The sequence below is a fragment of the Pseudophryne corroboree genome, chromosome 5 (assembly GCF_028390025.1).
Source record: "Pseudophryne corroboree isolate aPseCor3 chromosome 5, aPseCor3.hap2, whole genome shotgun sequence".
In the NCBI taxonomy this organism is placed as follows: domain Eukaryota; kingdom Metazoa; phylum Chordata; class Amphibia; order Anura; family Myobatrachidae; genus Pseudophryne; species Pseudophryne corroboree.
Window position 1 is genome coordinate 721511904 of NC_086448.1, and position 19448 is coordinate 721531351.

The following is a 19448-nucleotide window of genomic DNA, read 5'->3' on the forward strand; positions in this document are numbered from 1 at the left end:
TTTCGGCTGTCTAGATTAATTGAGCATCTGGCCATTTGGGTAATTTAGCCAATTTGACCATTACCTTCAACAGGGCAGTGAAGGCTTACAGCAAGTGGTGTGAGACACTCCCGACCCCTTTCCCCATTTCCCAGACTTACATCAACCATCGCACCCACCCCCACGTGGCATACACTACCATTTATATACCCCTATGCTCAATACTTACTATGTCCGCATTCCCCTCCCCTGGGACATACACTACCAAGATCCCACCACCTACCTGAGACATACACCAACCCCCTCCAAAAGAGAAGGATTTTTGCGTGCTAGAATTAGCAAAAACAAACCCTGCTACTGTTGTACAGCAGCATTTTAGAACACGATATGGGAAACCTCCACCTACAAGGCAATCCATCTACGACTGCAGCAAGAAATTTACCAACACTGTTTCTTTACGCAAAGTCGTACTGAGGTGACCGGACATATGCCAGGTCCAATCTCCTAATATTAAATCATTTTGCACTTTACCTATGGAAGGCTTTCTGTATACCACGTCCACCTGAATCTTATACAGGTGTAATTAGCTTGTTACGGTGATGGGCGTTTCCTTGAGATGCTGGGTGTGACCTTAGCTATAGAAAAGCACAAGAGATTGGCTATTAAACCTTTCTATAGCCCTTAGCCATTTCTCGTTACACATCTGGTTGCTGTACACTGAATACAAGAGAGCACCAAATACAAATACTATTTAGTTATTTTCAATAACCTCAAAAGTTCAAATACATCTAATCGCACACAACATATTAAACACTTGCTGGTAGCTCTGCCTTAATCAAATATATAGAAAACACTTTCACGTCTTAAAATATTGTCTTTTATTATTTTATCACAGTTATGATGATTCAATATTTCACCTAGGTTTTATAGAGCCATAAAATGTCCTGCACACAGCAACCGCCGGATATCTCCAGGGAGGTGGCATTTTGACAAATAATTATTTCCTGCACTGTCACAATAATGAGAATTTCACCAAAGCCAGAGCACGCTGTACTTCGTCAACAAAAGGAATAGGATGCTGGGAGATGATACGCTGTAATAAGATTTCATTTATTGAAAAAAATACATTGTGCCCTTAGTAACAGGCTTATTTTTACTACGTGATACATCGGATAGGCATCGCTTTAATAAAAAAATGAAAGTAAAAAATTTAAAAAATTAAAATGATCGGAAAAGCAAAATCACACATGACAAAACAATTAGCACTGCACGCTGGGCAGGCCGCAGCTGCTGTTACAGGGGAAGCAGCTGAGACACCACAGATTCATACAAAGTGCTATTGGCACAGCCCCAAATCACCAAGATGCAGCACTCATAATGATGGATGTCTGCTCCATTCATCACATGTAGCGGGTACAGACATGCAGCAATGTACACACACAGAAGATAAGCATGCACACGTAGCCATAATCACAAAGCCAGGAGTTCCTTGTATCAATATGCATAGCACGATGACACCTGTAATCATATGCTACCAGTTAATTATCACCAATTAACAAGTTATGTTTATTGTCTAGCCTTGCTTCAAGTGCCAAACCACTCAACCGTCCATCATCTTCCCTCCCTTATTACTAATGGTTTTAATCTATTATTGAGATGTTTAATAACATTACAGTCTGAAAGGATATAAATACAAGTACAGTGAGTGCAGGGCCCGCTCATCACACTAAGTATAATACATGCAGTGAGAGCAGGGCCCGCTCATCACACTAAGTATAATACATGCAGTGAGTGCAGGGCCCGCTCATCACGCTAAGTATAATACATGCAGTGAGTGCAGGGCCCGCTCATCACACTAAGTATAATACATGCAGTGAGAGCAGGGCCCGCTCATCACACTAAGTATAATACATGCAGTGAGTGCAGGGCCCGCTCATCACGCTAAGTATAATACATGCAGTGAGTGCAGGGCCCGCTCATCACACTAAGTATAATACATGCAGTGAGTGCAGGGCCCGCTCATCACACTAAGTATAATACATGCAGTGAGTGCAGGGCCCGCTCATCACGCTAAGTATAATACATGCAGTGAGTGCAGGGCCCGCTCATCACACTAAGTATAATACATGCAGTGAGTGCAGGGCCCGCTCATCACGCTAAGTATAATACATGCAGTGAGTGCAGGGCCCGCTCATCACACTAAGTATAATACATGCAGTGAGTGCATGGCCCGCTTATCAGACTAAGTATAATACATGCAGTGAGTGTAGGGCCCGCTCATCACGCTAAGTATAATACATGCAGTGAGTGCATGGCCCGCTTATCAGACTAAGTATAATACATGCAGTGAGTGTAGGGCCCGCTCATCACGCTAAGTATAATACATGCAGTGAGTGCAGGGCCCGCTCATCACGCTAAGTATAATACATGCAGTGAGTGTAGGGCCCGCTCATCACACTAAGTATAATACATGCAGTGAGTGCAGGGCCCGCTCATCACACTAAGTATAATACATGCAGTGAGTGCAGGGCCCGCTCATCACGCTAAGTATAATACATGCAGTGAGTGCAGGGCCCGCTCATCACACTAAGTATAATACATGCAGTGAGTGCAGGGCCCGCTCATCACACTAAGTATAATACATGCAGTGAGTGCAGGGCCCGCTCATCACACTAAGTATAATACATGCAGTGAGTGCAGGGCCCGCTTATCAGACTAAGTATAATACATGCAGTGAGTGTAGGGCCCGCTAATCACACTAAGTATAATACATGCAGTGAGTGCAGGGCCCGCTCATCACACTAAGTATAATACATGCAGTGAGTGCATGGCCCGCTTATCAGACTAAGTATAATACATGCAGTGAGTGTAGGGCCCGCTCATCACGCTAAGTATAATACATGCAGTGAGTGCAGGGCCCGCTCATCACGCTAAGTATAATACATGCAGTGAGTGTAGGGCCCGCTCATCACACTAAGTATAATACATGCAGTGAGTGCAGGGCCCGCTCATCACGCTAAGTATAATACATGCAGTGAGTGCAGGGCCCGCTCATCACGCTAAGTATAATACATGCAGTGAGTGCAGGGCCCGCTCATCACGCTAAGTATAATACATGCAGTGAGTGCAGGGCCCGCTCATCACGCTAAGTATAATACATGCAGTGAGTGCAGGGCCCGCTCATCACACTAAGTATAATACATGCAGTGAGTGCAGGGCCCGCTCATCACGCTAAGTATAATACATGCAGTGAGTGCAGGGCCCGCTCATCACGCTAAGTATAATACATGCAGTGAGTGCAGGGCCCGCTCATCACGCTAAGTATAATACATGCAGTGAGTGCAGGGCCCGCTCATCACACTAAGTATAATACATGCAGTGAGTGCAGGGCCCGCTTATCAGACTAAGTATAATACATGCAGTGAGTGTAGGGCCCGCTCATCACACTAAGTATAATACATGCAGTGAGTGCAGGGCCCGCTCATCACACTAAGTATAATACATGCAGTGAGTGCATGGCCCGCTTATCAGACTAAGTATAATACATGCAGTGAGTGTAGGGCCCGCTCATCACGCTAAGTATAATACATGCAGTGAGTGCAGGGCCCGCTCATCACACTAAGTATAATACATGCAGTGAGTGCAGGGCCCGCTCATCACGCTAAGTATAATACATGCAGTGAGTGTAGGGCCCGCTCATCACACTAAGTATAATACATGCAGTGAGTGCAGGGCCCGCTCATCACACTAAGTATAATACATGCAGTGAGTGCAGGGCCCGCTCATCACGCTAAGTATAATACATGCAGTGAGTGCAGGGCCCGCTCATCACACTAAGTATAATACATGCAGTGAGTGCAGGGCCCGCTCATCACACTAAGTATAATACATGCAGTGAGTGCAGGGCCCGCTCATCACACTAAGTATAATACATACAGTGAGTGTAGGGCCCGCTCATCACACTAAGTATAATACATGCAGTGAGTGCAGGGCCCGCTCATCACACTAAGTATAATACATGCAGTGAGTGCAGGGCCCGCTCATCACTCTAAGTATAATACATACAATGAGTGCAGGGCCTGCTCATCACACTAAGTATAATACATGCAGTGAGTGCCATATTCGAGGCTGGAGCCGGCCCTGTGCATTGTTGGCCCAGCCGCCGTAACCTCTTGTGTGCGCTATGCGCGCTGCCGGTGTCAGACGCCGGCGCCGCGCATCGCGCACACAAGAGCCTTGGAGGCCGCCCGCCCATCCGCCCGTCTGCCCTCACCTGGCCCCGGACCCGCACTCGCAGGCCATCCGCCCGCCCGCCATCGGACAGCAGTACTCCTCCCCCTCTCAGCGCCGCAGGTATTTGGGTGGGAGGGGGGGGGAGGCACATTTATGGATGGGTGGCACTGTGGGGGCATATCTGCACTGTGGGGGCATTTATCTGGCACTGTGGGGGCATATCTGGCACTGTGGGGGCATTTCTGTATCTGGCACTGTAGGGGCATATCTGGCACTGTAGGGGTATTTATGTATCTGGCACTGTGGGGGCATATCTGGCACTGTGGGGGCATTTCTGTATCTGGCACTGTGGGGGCATATCTGGCACTGTGGGGGCATTTCTGTATCTGGCACTGTGGGGGCATTTCTGGCACTGTAGGGGTATATCTGGCACTGTAGGGGCATTTATGTATCTGGCACTGTGGGGGCATTTATGTATCTGGCACTGCTGGGGGGCATGTCATGTGTAGCTGGCACGGCTGGGGAGCATATCATGTAGTGTTCCCGCTAGGCATCTGTGGCTAGGCAATGAGTTTCAGTGCTCTTCCTGGCGCAAAGTGTCTAACGTGCTCTGCCTGGCGCAAAGTGTCTAACGTGCTCTGCCTGGTGCAAAGTGTCTAGGAGGTTCTACCTGGTGCAGTGTGTATTAACTGCACTACTGTGTGGTGTAATGCGAATTGCCACTATTATGTGGCCACGCACCTTTCCCACGAAGCAACGCCCCTAAATTTTAGCTGCGCGCCTTCGCCGCGCACTGTCCATGCTTTAGCATGTAGGTAGATGAGCACCAAGCATTACAGTGTGTCCATCATTTTGCCCTCCAAACTTAAAAATGTGCCCTCCCTGTGTTCAGCACCCTGCCCTAAAAAGTGAACACTATCATGTGTAGCTGGCACTGCTGGGGGGTATATTGTGTGTAGCTGGCACTGCTGGGGGGCATGTCATGTCTATCTGGCACTGCTGGGGGGTATATTGTGTGTAGCTGGCACTGCTGGGGGGCATGTCATGTCTATCTGGCACTGCTGTGGGGTATATTGTGTGTAGCTGGCACTGCTGGGGGGCATGTCATGTCTATCTGGCACTGCTGCGGGGCATGTCATGTGTAGCTGGCACTGCTGGGGTATATTATGTCTATCTGGCACTGCACATTATGTGTATCTGGCACTACACTGGAGACATTGTGTGTAAGGAACACTACTGTGGCTGTTATGTGCAAGGCTGCTAATTGTGTGCGTAGAGGGGGTGTGAAAATATATTTATTTATAGTATAATAATATAAAGTTATGAGGCCACACCCACTAAGTATAATACATACAGTGAGTGTAGGGCCTGCTCATCAGACTAAGTATAATACATACAGTAAGAGCAGGGCCCGCTTATCAGACAAAGTATAATACATAGATAGGGATAGAGAAAAGCACATAAAGGTATCTTTTTCTAATACAGGTTGAGTCTCCCTTATCCAAAATGCTTGGGACCAGAGGTATTTTGGATATGGGATTTTTCCGTATTTTGGAATAATTGCCTACCATAATGTGATATCATGGTGATGGGACCTAAATATAAGCACAGAATGCATTTATGTTTCATATACACACAGCCTGAAGGTCATTTTAGCCAATATTTTTTATAACTTTGTGCATTAAACAAAGTGTGTCTACATTCACACAATTCATTTATGTTTCATATACACCTTATACACACAGCCTGAAGGTCATTTAATACAATATTTTTAATAACTTTGTGTATTAAACAAAGTTTGTGTACATTGAGCCATCAGAAAACAAAGGTTTCACTATCTCACTCTCACTCAAAAAAGTCCGTATTTCGGAATATTCCGTATTTCGGAATATTTGGATATGGGATACTCAACCTGTACTAACACATCAGTTCATATAGGCACAGCGTACCCCACTCACGTGTTAGACGAGTTCATTCCACATGTAAAGGTATTTTTAAATAACGATATTTAACATGGATTATTCCATGCAGACCCTGAGGCCAGAACACGATGTTGAAGCCAAATAAGAAATACATCACGCAGCAGCTGACCCGAAGTATGTATGTGTGTGTGGCATGAGAGCAGCCTGGTAGCCCTGGCTTGTAGAATGCCAGGCTTATGTCTGAAAGGGGACAACCCGGGAACTTCCCAGGTCTCAGGTGTAGTGTGAAAGGGGCTCTTGAGCAAAAACCCAGGATTTTTCAGATGTGAAAATCCTGGGTCTGAGCAGGAAAATTCCCGGGTCATATGTCTGAAAGTGGTATTAGATATCCCTTTTATAGCTCTATAAAGATATAATTTATTGATAGCAACCGTAATCAAATCTCAGTAACAGGTTACATGACATGACGTTATCACCTCAAATGCTGATGTGCACTATACTGTAGATGCAGAAATGTGATCACACTACGCACCTCAATGTTTGTCCATGTTTCCGCCATCTTACATGTGATGTTGGGACAATATAACTGATATGAGGCACAGTCTAAAGGCCAGTACTCACCGGCAGATCAGGGGAGAGATGTGTGCTGAGCGAACCGCTCAGCACACATCTCTCCCCCCGCTCAGCACAGCGCGATGTGTGCTGAGCGTGCGGGGGGCACAGGGGGGGGCGGGGCTCATTTCACCCAGCGGGTGAAATGAGCGACCCGCTAGATTGAGCCTGAATGCAGGCCAATCTAGCAGCAGCGATAGTGACACACAGGGCCGCGCATCGCTATCGCTGTGGGGGGTACACACGAGAGATCTTGCTGAAAATCTAAGCAATCTAATCAGATAGCATAGATTATCACTCCGTGAGTACCCCCCTTAATGGTCGTGAGGGGAAGCAGTGGTCTACCTGCTCTGGCTTGGTGGGAAATTAGCATGAGAGGTCTTGTTACCTTATTTATTGAACCACCCCTTGTTTGGAAGTTGAGCAAAAAAGTACAAGTGGAATTTTGTTCCTTTTAGATTCATTTAAAGAATCCAATATTAGAAAAATCAATCACTAAACCTTTTAAATACAGTTACAGTATGTACAGGCCCACCGAAATACAAGTAACTCTCCCTTACAGAATGACCTGGTGACGCGCTCAGCGTAGTTCTGCCACTGTATGTAGCAGGTAACATTCTGCAACATTCTCTGTCACAGTACACAGATGGGGGAGGGGTGCTGTAATTAACGTGGATCAGCGCTGTCCATTTCTATGGAATAGTTAGAAAGTAGTCTGGAATAAAAATCTAAATAATAATAATTGTATGCAGGGCTGCCATCAGACTGCCCCCCCCCACCCCCCACCGCACTTGCTGACCAGCATCCCTCGCTGGCATTTGTAATGGGATCCGCCAGATGGTTACAGCTGCTGCACCAGCAGGCAGCTTGCAGCCATGGAGAGATAGCGCCAGTGGCGTTTTGATACTGGCACCTGCTGTGAGCCAATTGGAGTTTGCACACTGGCAGCCAATAAAGAGCCCCCACTATGGTCACTCCTGATTTGTTAGTGGTCTGCAAGCTACGATTGGCTCCTGGCTGGCACCAGATTCAGAATGTTGCCAGCACTGTCTCTCCAATGGCTGTGGCTTCCTGCTGGTGCACCTGGTGTCCCTATTTCTCACTTGCCTCCTCAAAAGAGCTTCATATTCCTTCACAGCGACTCTGCTTAACAACTTTTCACCCACTAACAGCAGATTGGGTTCTGAGTATTATATTGTTGCTGATTACTGGAAGGAACGTCATACACGGGCAGCACTAATGAACTAAGTGGCAGCATCAATTAGCCATTAGATGACTCGGTTTCTTAGAGATGCACACAATATCGGAAAAGAGCTGCAACACTTTGTCAACTATCAGCAAATAATTAGCTTTTATTAATTTTTAATACTGTTTTTACTGTATTATTGCTTATTGACAGAAGCTAACTTGTTATTGCTACAGTTATCGCACACACAGTGCTCGCTTTTCAGAATAAAATAGATTTTGCATGTAGCCCACTTCACTTTACAGTTTAAGCTAGGATACACTCCTTCTAAATTCTAAGGGGGAGAGGTAGCAAATATTGGAGTGGGATACAGTACAAACCAATCAGCTGGTAATTTTTCTAGCACAGCCAGTAAAATGACAGTTTGAAGCTGCTTGGTTGGTACTATCTCTCTCTTTCCCCAAGATTTGATAAATCTACCCCTAAATCTCTCTGCACACTTTAATTCTATTGCACCTGCAGTGGGTGTGGTATGATAGGTAGATTAGACTTAGGTCGACAGTGTCTAGGTCGACAGTAAATAGGTACACATGGTTTCTAGGTCGACAGGGACTCTAGGTCGACATGAGAAAAGGTCGACATGAGTTTTTTCACTTTTTTGGGTGTTGTCTTCTCCGTACAGTGACCGGGAACCCCAATTTGTGCACCACGTACCCCCTCGCACGACACAATTCGCTCGCCATGCTTCGGGCAAGGTGCCTCGCTGCGCTCAGGCATGGTTTACCATTACCAATTGTAATCCACGTGGATCGTAAAGTATGAAAAAGTAAAAAAAGAAAGAAAAAAAGTGAAAAACTCATGTCGACCTTTTGTCATGTCGACATAGAGTCCCTGTCGACCTAGAGTCCCTGTCGACCTACTTACTGTCGACCAATAGTAATCGACCTACTAACTGTCGACCTAATGACCGGATCCCGGTGCAGTCAACGTGAAAATTGCTTTTTTGTCACATTTGGTACAAGCCTAACTCATAGCACCATCTCCGTAATATCGCTCTCAGATAGCAGTGCCGGGACGCATCCAGGATTTGAAAACTGGTCCTTCTCGGGTGTGACTCGGCATTGGACCCTTTCACACTGTCTTCCTGTCCCAGCAATATGCCGGGTCGGGTAGCTATCGGGGCCAGAGGCGGTGCTGGGAGATGAGATCATCTCCATGCTGCCTCTGCCTATACTGTGAAAGGGGTCCCGGCAACCCGTTCACACTGCACCTGACCCGATAATAGTCCGGGATAACCCTGCTTTATTCCCGGGTTGAAATACCGATCCGGAAATTCTGGACTGACCCAGCACAGTGACCTGCGCCGACCCAGCAATATACCGGGTCGATACCAGGTAATTTGGGTGGTGCAGAAGGGGTATAACACTGCCCTACTGTAGGGAATGTTGGTGGGATGCGCTAGGGGCTCATCACTGCTTCAGGAACTGGAAAAGTTACAGTAAAATGCATGGAACACGTGGAGCAAAACCACTGCAGTCTGCAGGGGCACAGAACGTAGATTATAAAGACTTTAGTACAGCAGGACAATCACCCACAGCCACACTTTATAAGCAAAAATACTATTTTGGTGTGTCCCAGGTAAAGTACAGGCTTCAATCCCACCGAGAATCTCTGGACTGATGTGGAATTGTAGTGTGCCACCGGTCCCCTTCTAACGGAATTGAACTCAGACAATCATGCAAAGAAGAGTCGGTAAAAATCATATGTGCACCGACTGGAAATAAACAAATAGCAGTAACTTTATCCAAAAAGTGTTTTAACATTATTGTGATTTTTTTTGTTTTAGTTTTAAATGATGGAAAAAGCTTGGAGGCTTAAAGCTTTTTTATAAGATTTCATTTTTAGCTTATTGGGCGGGCTGCATGAAGTATCACATTTTGCATATGATGCATCCCGCCACACATGGCAAGCATAGCGGCGTTTAGTAATGCCGTATGCTTGAATAAAATTGCATAGGACAGCTCTTCCGCTAACTAAAAGCTGTCCTTTGTGATGATAGGACTTTCGGGTTTACGACCCGGGAGTCCTATCTGCTCATGCGTTTGCTGATGCAGGGGACACTTTTAGGGATCCAATTGTTTCCCTTTCGGGTAACATTACAATGAGAAGCTCATAGGCTTCTATTAGGCAATACCATCTATAGATTGAGTTGGCTACTGGGTCCAAGCTCGGGAATATATTGCATTCCGGAGCTTGGTGCATATGAGAAATGAGTCAAACCTCCGGAAATTGCATATTTTTGAGGTTTGAAACCATTTTTAGCTTTGATGAATCTTGCGCTAAATATTATAGAGCATTATGGGTAGACACCGATATGAATAACTAAACACATCTATTTAGAACCCATCATGTAAAAACAACAAAAATGTGAAACAGCCACCATATAATACAAGACAAGACAAACGTACTAGGTTTCAATAAGCAAATAACATCCAGTTTATTTAGAGGTGTTTTAGCCATAAAATAAGCACTTAAGAGGCAATTTATTACGGTTAATGACATATTTGTTTTTCTAGAGTACGGGCTTGTACATATATGCATTAAATCAGACAAACACACATTTATAAAGCCTGTCAAGCACTATTTAAAATAACATAGTTAAACAAGAATATACGTGAATAGCCTACAGTATATGTACACTCCATGGAAAGCATCTTTGCGTAAATTTCCAAATTGCCTGTAGTGTGCAGAAGCATTAATGACAGTACCATACTGTATACAAGGGAGCACTCCTTAAGTATATAGGGGGTTATTCAGGTTTGTTAGCAAACCAAAAAAGTTATCAATTAGGCAAAACCATGTGCACTGCAGGTGGAGCAGATGTAACATGTGCAGAGAGTTAGATTTGGGTTGGTCATATTGTTTCTGTGCAGGGTAAATACTGGCGGCTTAATTTGTACACTGCAATTTAGATTTCAGTTTGAACACACCCCACCCAAATCGAACTCTCTCTGCACATGTTACATGTGCCCCACCTGCAGTGCATATGGTTTTGCCCAATTGCTAACTTTTTTGGTTTGCTAACAAACCTGAATAAGGCCCATAGTACAGAACGCCATAAAGAACAAACATTTAATTCTCTGTTAAAAATAAGGACAAAGAACAAAGGTTTGTCTTCGCTTTTAATAGGTGTTTTCCAATGTCTATATACAAAGCCTATTCATCAGTGCTTAAGTTAAGAATAAAGCCTTCCCTGCATTCAATACTTTTTATTGTAAATCCTGAAACAGTAGTCAGTCTCCACTGCTGTATATGGTGACATCTGCTTATTAGCAAAATTATTTATCCAGACAGCAATTGCAGCTATGCCATCTGCAGGTTAAAAGGAGGTAATGCAGTGTTGGGAAATTAAATCCTGATACTCCATTATATTAACAGTTTCTTATATCGCGCAGCAAATTCCGGTGAGCTTTACAATTGGAAACAACAATGATAAAACAAAACTGGGTAATAACAGACAGCCATAGAGGTAGGAAGACCCTGCTTGCAAGCTTACAATCTACTGTATACTGAAATAGGCATTGATACACAAGGATAGGTGTTATCTATTGCATAATGGTCCACTAAATTGCAAAGATTCTAGGTGGGCTGTATGATGTGGTCATACTGCAATCTAGGCCAAGGGTCAGGAGAATGTGAAAATGAAGAGAGAGAAAATGTGAAGTTATGAGTGGACTGTACAGAGGGGATGTAATTGGGTTGGCTAAACTTATCATCCACTCACTGGTCATCTCACAACTCGACTACTGCAATGTTCTCCTCACTGACCTCGCTTGCTCCCATCTTGCTCCCCTCCAATCTGTCCTGAACACAGCAGCTAGGCTTATCTTCCTCTCCCGCCGCACCACATCTGCCACTCCCCTTCGACAAAATCTACACTGGCTCCCATTCCCCTACAGAATCCTCTTCAAACTCCTCACCCTCACATACAAGGCCATCTCTAATTCCACTGCTCCCTACATCTCCAACATCCTGTCCCTTCATACTCTCTCCCACCCCGTACGGTCGACCAATGACCATCGCCTCTCCACCGCCCTGGTCACTGCTTCCCATGCTCGTGTTCATGGCTATGCCCGTGCTGAACCCCTTCAGTGGAACGCACTCCCCCGCTCCATTAGACTCTCCCCGACCTTGCAAATCTTCAAACGGGCACTAAAAACACCTATTCATCAAAGCATACCCCTCCTGATGCATAACCTAGTCCTGAGGCCGCTCCTCCATCCCCCTGCCTCATGCCTTGAACATCTCAGCTTTGCTTGCATAGTGCCATCAAGCTACCTCCCACTTGCTTGCACCTCTTGTCATCTGTCTGTCGTACCTTTACACTAGATTGTTAGCTCTTCAGAGCAAGGCTCTCTTCCTCTTGTTATCTAAACCCTCTTCTCGACGCATTTAACTCGCAGCTCTCCCCTACTCAGCGACCATCTTTACCCGCTTTCTCTCCTGCTAGTAAAGGCTTATCTCCATCTATGGCCGCCAGCCCCAAGTAGTACAATGATCACTCCCTCACTACTTACATCTTCGCTGTATTATGTCTTGAGAATGTGTGTTGCTCCTTGTTACCTGTACTCTATTAATGTTATTTATTTACTGTAATGCTATGTTTGGTCTCCCTGTACTGTCCTTTGTACGGCGCTGCGAAACACTTGTGGCGCCTTATAAATAAAATGTAATAATAATATTAATAGGATAGCTTATGAAGGTTACGTGGGAGGTCCCGGAATGTGATAAGCTTGTCTAAAGATGTGAGTTTTCAGGAAACGCTTGAAGGTTTGGAGACTAAAGGAGAGTCTGATTGTGCATGGGAATGCATTCCACAGAGTGGGTGCAGCCTGAAGAAAGTCCTGCAATCGTGAATGGGAGCGAATAATAAGTGTGGATGAGAGCTGCAGATCTTGTGAAAAGCGCAGAGGTCGGGTTGGGAGATATTTTGAGTTTGGTTAATGGTCTTGTGCGAGTAAAAGTATTTTACACTGAACACAGTAGAATACAGGTAACAAATACTCCATCTGGTCACATGTCTAATCTATAATATTATATATTCTCCTTTGACCTCCATTGATACTAGATAAGTCCGATACTATACCTGCGTTAATTTTTTAATAAGCTATTCTTTTACTAATTTTTTTACTATAATTCTCATTGCACTTTTTATCCTGTATTTTTTTTATTAAAATAGTTATATTTTACTCTCACACTGATACTGGCTCTTAAGAAAGGGTTCTATTTTAAAAATACCATAGATTATTTTTATTTCTTAACAACACAAGTCGCCGATACCCCTTGTTTCATATATATATATATATATATATATATATATATATATATATATATACACCCATACATACATACATATATATATATATATATATATATATACATACCCATACATACATACATACATACATACATACATACATACATATACAGTTGTGCTCATAAGTTTACATACCCTAGCAGAATTTGTGATTTTCTGGGCATTTGTCAGAGAATTTGAATGATCACTCACAAACTTTTCTTTCACTCATGGTTAGTGGTTGGGTGAAGCCATTTATTGTCAAACAACTGTGTTTACTCTTTTTAAATCATAATGACAACAGAAATTACCCAAATGACCCTGATCAAAAGTTTATAAACCCCAGTTCTTAATACCGTGTATTGCCCTCTTTAACATCAATGACAGCTTGAAGTCTTTTGTGGTAGTTGTGGATGAGGCTCTTTATTTTCTCAGATGGTAAAGCTGCCCATTCTTCTTGGCAAAAAGCCTCCAGTTCCTGTAAATTCTTGGGCTGTCTTGCATGAACTGCACGTTTCAGATCTCCCCAGAGTGGCTCAATGATATTGAGGTCAGGAGACTGAGATGGCCACTCCAGAACCTTCACTTTATTCTGCTGTAGCCAATGACAGGTCGACTTGACCTTGTGTTTTGGATCATTGTCATGTTGGAACGTCCAAGTACGTCCCATGCGCGGCTTTCGGGATGATGAGTGCAAATTTTCCTTCAGTATTTTCTGATAACATGCTGCATTCATCTTGCCATCAATTTTGACCAAGTTTCCAGTGCCTTTGTAGCTCACACATCCCCAAAACATCAGCGATCCACCTCCATGTTTCACAGTAGGAATTGTGTACCTTTCATCATAGGCCTTGTTGACTCCTCTCCAAATGTAACGTTTATGGTTGTGGCCAAAAAGTTACATTTTGGTCGCATCACTCCAAATTACTTTGTTCCAGAAGTTTTGAGGCTTGTCTCTGTGCTGTTTGGAGTATTGTAAGCGGGATGCTTTGTGGCATTTGCGTAGTAATGGCTTTCTTCTGGCGACTCGACAATGCAGCCCATTTTTCTTCAAATGCCTCCTTATTGTCCATCTTGAAACAACCACACCATTTTTTTTCAGAGTCCTGTCTTTCATCTGAAGTTATTTGTGGATTTTTCTTTGCATCCCGAACAATTTTCCTGGCAATTGTTGCTGAAATTTTTGTTGGTCTACCTGACCGTGATTTGGTTTCCACAGAATCCCTCATTTTCCACTTCTTAATTAGAGTTTGAAAACTGCTGATTGGCATTCTCAATTGCTTGGATATCTTTTTATATCCTTTTCCTGTTTTATACAGTTCAATTACCTTTTCCCGCAGATCCTTTGACAATTCTTTTGCTTTCCCCATGACTCAGAATCCAGACACGTCAGTGCAGCACTGGATGAAAGATGCAAGGGTCTTTCAGGAGTCCAGAAACTCACTGACCTTTTATACACACACACACTGATTACAAGCAAACAGATCACAGGTGAGGATGGTTACCTTTAGTAGCCAATCAAACCCGTTTGTGTCAACTTGTGTTCATGTTATCAGGCCAAAATCTCCAGGGTATGTAAACTTTTGATCAGGGTCAATTGGGTAGTTTCTGTTGTCATTATGTTTGTGAACTATCATTCATATTCTCTGACAAATGGCCAGAAAATCACAAATTCTGCTAGGGTATGTAAACTTATGAGCACAAGTGTGTGTGTGTGTGTGTGTGTGTGTGTGTGTGTGTGTGTGTGTATATATACATACACATACATACACATATACATACATACACAGTATAAAAACACTCACCATTCATAATAAGCAGCACACTCACTAAAACGGTAATGTTACCTGAAATAGATGGTACTTGCAATATTTAGGAAGTAAAGACTGGACAACATCTGTGAAAATACAGAAAATAAGAATTTCTCGTTATGTGTTCTTGCTATTGTTATAACAAAACATTTTCTTTCCTTCAAAAACCATTTAGAAATAAAAAAAATATTGTAAAAGTAGTATACAAAAGTTAGACAGTAAGTGGTGTATCCTTAATAGTACAGCGATACATCAGCACTGACGTAATATCGGAGATAATTGCAAAGCAGCACTGATATCTCCCCTGAAGATGGGCATGTTCTAGGTTGGTCAACTTATACTGTAATGGTTCAACTTCTGCTGCACAAATGATCTTGTGGAACCTATGTGATGAAGCTTCTACTTTGACAGCATTTTACTGGACTTGCAGAACACAAAACAGTTTATCTCCCTCTATCTAGACACACGTTTTCACCCCTGTACATTTCATCTTGGAAGCCTGTCTGTAGCTTTTATTTGCTGAAAGTCATCATTTCTCAGCAGTTTGTATTTCCACTTCCAAGCTTCATATAGTTTACTCTATGAAAATTCACAGTGGTACATACAAACTACAAGCACAATATTCACAAATACCATTCTCAGACATATGGATCATTGTGTTTATTGAAAGCCAAGTATTCAAGCTGTACTTGCGATATTCAATTGTCCCCCATTTTTCACGCATATCATGCCCATAGCAGATGGGCGCAACAGCGAGAAAAACACACACACGGCTCAAAAAAAATAAGATTTTACTCACCGGTAAATCTATTTCTCGTAGTCCGTAGTGGATGCTGGGACTCCGTAAGGACCATGGGGAATAGCGGCTCCGCAGGAGACTGGGCACAACTAAAGAAAGCTTTAGGACTACCTGGTGTGCACTGGCTCCTCCCACTATGACCCTCCTCCAGACCTCAGTTAGGATACTGTGCCCGGAAGAGCTGACACAATAAGGAAGGATTTTGAATCCCGGGTAAGACTCATACCAGCCACACCGTATAACTCGTGATACTATACCCAGTTAACAGTATGAAATATAACTGAGCCTCTCAACAGATGGCTCAACAATAACCCTTTAGTTAGGCAATAACTATAAACAAGTATTGCAGACAATCCGCACTTGGGATGGGCGCCCAGCATCCACTACGGACTACGAGAAATAGATTTACCGGTGAGTAAAATCTTATTTTCTCTGACGTCCTAAGTGGATGCTGGGACTCCGTAAGGACCATGGGGATTATACCAAAGCTCCCAAACGGGCGGGAGAGTGCGGATGACTCTGCAGCACCGAATGAGCAAACTCTAGGTCCTCCTCAGCCAGGGTATCAAACTTGTAGACTCTTGCAAAAATGTTTGAACCCGACCAAGTAACAGCTCGGCAAATTTGTAAAGCCGAGACCCCTCGGGCAGCCGCCCAAGAAGAGCCCACTTTCCTCGTGGAATGGGCTTTTACAGATTTAGGGTGCGGCAGTCCAGCCGCAGAATGTGCAAGTTGAATCGTGCTACAGATCCAGCGAGCAATAGTCTGCTTAGAAGCAGGAGCACCCAGCTTGTTGGGTGCATACAGGATAAATAGCGAGTCAGTTTTCCTGACTCCAGCCGTCCTGGAAACATATACTTTTCAGGGCCCTGACTACGTCCAGTAACTTGGAATCCTCCAAGTCCCAAGTAGCCGCAGGCACCACAATAGGTTGGTTCACATGAAAAACTGATACCACCTTAGGAAGGAATTGGGAACGAGTCCTCAATTCCGCCTTATCCATATAAAAAATCAGATAAGGGCTTTTGCATGACAAAGCCGCCAATTCTGACACACGCCTGGCCGACGCCAAGGCCAACAGCATGACCACTTTCCACGTGAGGTATTGTAGCTCCACGGATTTAAGTGGCTCAACCCAATGCGACTTCAGGAAATCCAACACCACGTTGAGATCCCACGGTGCCACTGGAGGCACAAACGGGGGCTGACTATGCAGCACTCCCTTAACAAAAGTCTGAACTTCAGGCAGTGAAGCCAGTTCTATTTTTGAAGAAAATCGATAGAGCCGAAATCTGGACCTTAATGGAACCCAATTTTAGGCCCATAGTCACCCCTGACTGTAGGAAGTGCAGAAATCGACCCAGCTGAAATTCCTCCTTTGGGGCCTTCCTGGCCTCACACCACGCAACATATTTCCGCCATATGCGGTGATAATGGTTTGCGTTCACTTCTTTCCTAGCTTTAATTAGCGTAGGGATAACTTCCTCCGGAATGCCCTTTTCCTTCAGGATCCGGCGTTCAACCGCCATGCCGTCAAACGCAGCCGCGGTACGTCTTGGAACAGACAGGCCCCCTGCTGCAGCAGGTCCTGTCTGAGCGGCAGAGGCCATGGGTCCTCTGAGATCATTTCTTGGAGTTCTGGGTACCAAGCTCTTCTTGGCCAATCCGGAACAATGAGTATAGTTCTTACTCCTCTCCTTCTTATTATTCTCATTACCCTGGGTAAGAGAGTCAGAGAAGGGAACACATACACCGACTGGTACACCCACGGTGTTACCAGAGCGTCCACAGCTATCGCCTGAGGGTCCCTTGACCTGGCGCAGTATCTTTGTAGCTTTTTGTTGAGGCGGGACGCCATCATGTCCACCTGTGGCCTTTCCCAACGGTGTACAATCATTTGGAAGACTTCTGGATGAAGTCCCCACTTTCCCGGGTGGAGGTCGTGTCTGCTGAGAAAGTCTGCTTCCCAGTTGTCCACTCCGGGAATGAACACTGCTGACAGTGCTAACACATGATTTTCCGCCCATCGGAGAATCCTTGTGGCTTCTGCCATCGCCATCCTGCTTCTTGTGCCGCCCTGTCGGTTTACATGAGCGACCGCCGTGATGTTGTCTGACTGGATCAGCACCGGCCGGTGTTGAAGCAGGGGCCTAGCCTGACTTAGGGCATTGTAAATGGCCCTTAGTTCCAGAATATTTATGTGTAGGGAAGTCTCCTGACTTTTCCATAGTCCTTGGAAGTTTCTTCCCTGTGTGACTGCCCCCCAGCCTCGAAGGCTGGCATCCGTGGTCACCAGGACCCAGTCCTGTATGCCGAATCTGCGGCCCCCCAGAAGATGAGCACTCTGCAGCCACCACAACAGCGACACCCTGGCCCTTGGAGACAGGGTTATCCGCCGATGCATCTGAAGATGCGACCCGGACCACTTGTCCAACAGATCCCCCCGGAAGATCCTTGCATGGGACCTGGCGAATGGAATTTCTTCGTAAGAAGCTACCATCTTTCCCAGGGCTCGCGTGCATTGATGCACCGACACCTGTATTTGTATTAGGAGGCCTCAGTCTAGAGACGACAACTCCTTGGACTTCTCCTCCGGGAGAAACCCTTTGTATCCTGCTCTGTGTCCAGAACCATACCCAGGAACAGTAGACGCGTCGTAGGAACCAGCTGCGACTTTGGAATATTCAGAATCCAGCCGTGCTGTTGTAGCACTTCCCGAGATAGTGCTACTCCGACGAACAACTGCTCCCTGGACCTCGCCTTTATAAGGAGATCGTCCAAGCACGGGATAATTATTTCGGCCATTACCTTGGTAAATACCCTCGGTGCCGGGGACAGACCAACGGCAACGTCTGGAATTGGTAATGACAATCCTGTACCACAATTTTGAGGTACTCCTGGTGAGGAGGGTAAATAGGGACATGCAGGTAAGCATCCTTGATGTCCAGTGATACCATGAAATTCTCCAGGCTTGCAATAATCGCCCTGAGCGATTCCATTTTGAACTTGAACCTTCGTATATAAGTGTTCAAGGATTTAAATTTTAGAATGGGTCTCACCGAACCGTCTGGTTTCGGTACCACAACATTTTGGAATAGTAACCCCGGCCTTGTTGAAGGAGGGGTACCTTGATTTCACCTGCTGGAAGTACAGCTTGTGAATTGCCGCCAGTACTACCTCCCTTTCTCCAAGGGCAGCAGGCAAGGCTGATGTGAGGTAACGGCGAGGGGGAGTCGCCTCGAACTCCATCCTGTATCCCTGTGATACTACTTGCAGAACCTAGGGATCCACCTGTGGCAAGCCCACTGGTCCCTGAAGTTCCCGAGACGCGCCCCCACCGCACCTGTCTCCACCTGTGGAGCCCCAGCGTCATGCGGTGGACTCAGAGGAAGCGGGGGAAGATTTTTGATCCTGGGAACTGGCTGTCTGGTGCAGCTTTTTCCTTCTTCCCTTGTCTCTGTGCAGAAAGGAAGCGCCTTTGACCCGCTTGCTTTTCTGAAGCCGAAAAGGACTGTACCTGAAAATACGGTGCTTTCTTAGGCTGTGAGGA

The 19448-nt window shown here is 45.1% G+C and overlaps 1 protein-coding gene across 3 annotated transcripts in view; it reads right to left on the minus strand.

Moving 5' to 3' along the window:
- The window catches only part of PAG1 (phosphoprotein membrane anchor with glycosphingolipid microdomains 1), a 477890-nt gene that overhangs the window by 306421 nt on the left and 152021 nt on the right, over nt 1-19448 (minus strand). The window contains exon 2 of one of the 3 annotated variants that reach the window (XM_063923987.1): nt 15136-15185. The exons of the other annotated variants lie outside the window; for them this stretch is intronic. The gene's annotated coding sequence lies outside the window, so the exon portion shown is untranslated. The remainder of the gene's footprint in view (nt 1-15135; nt 15186-19448) is intronic. 3 annotated transcript variants of the gene reach the window in all.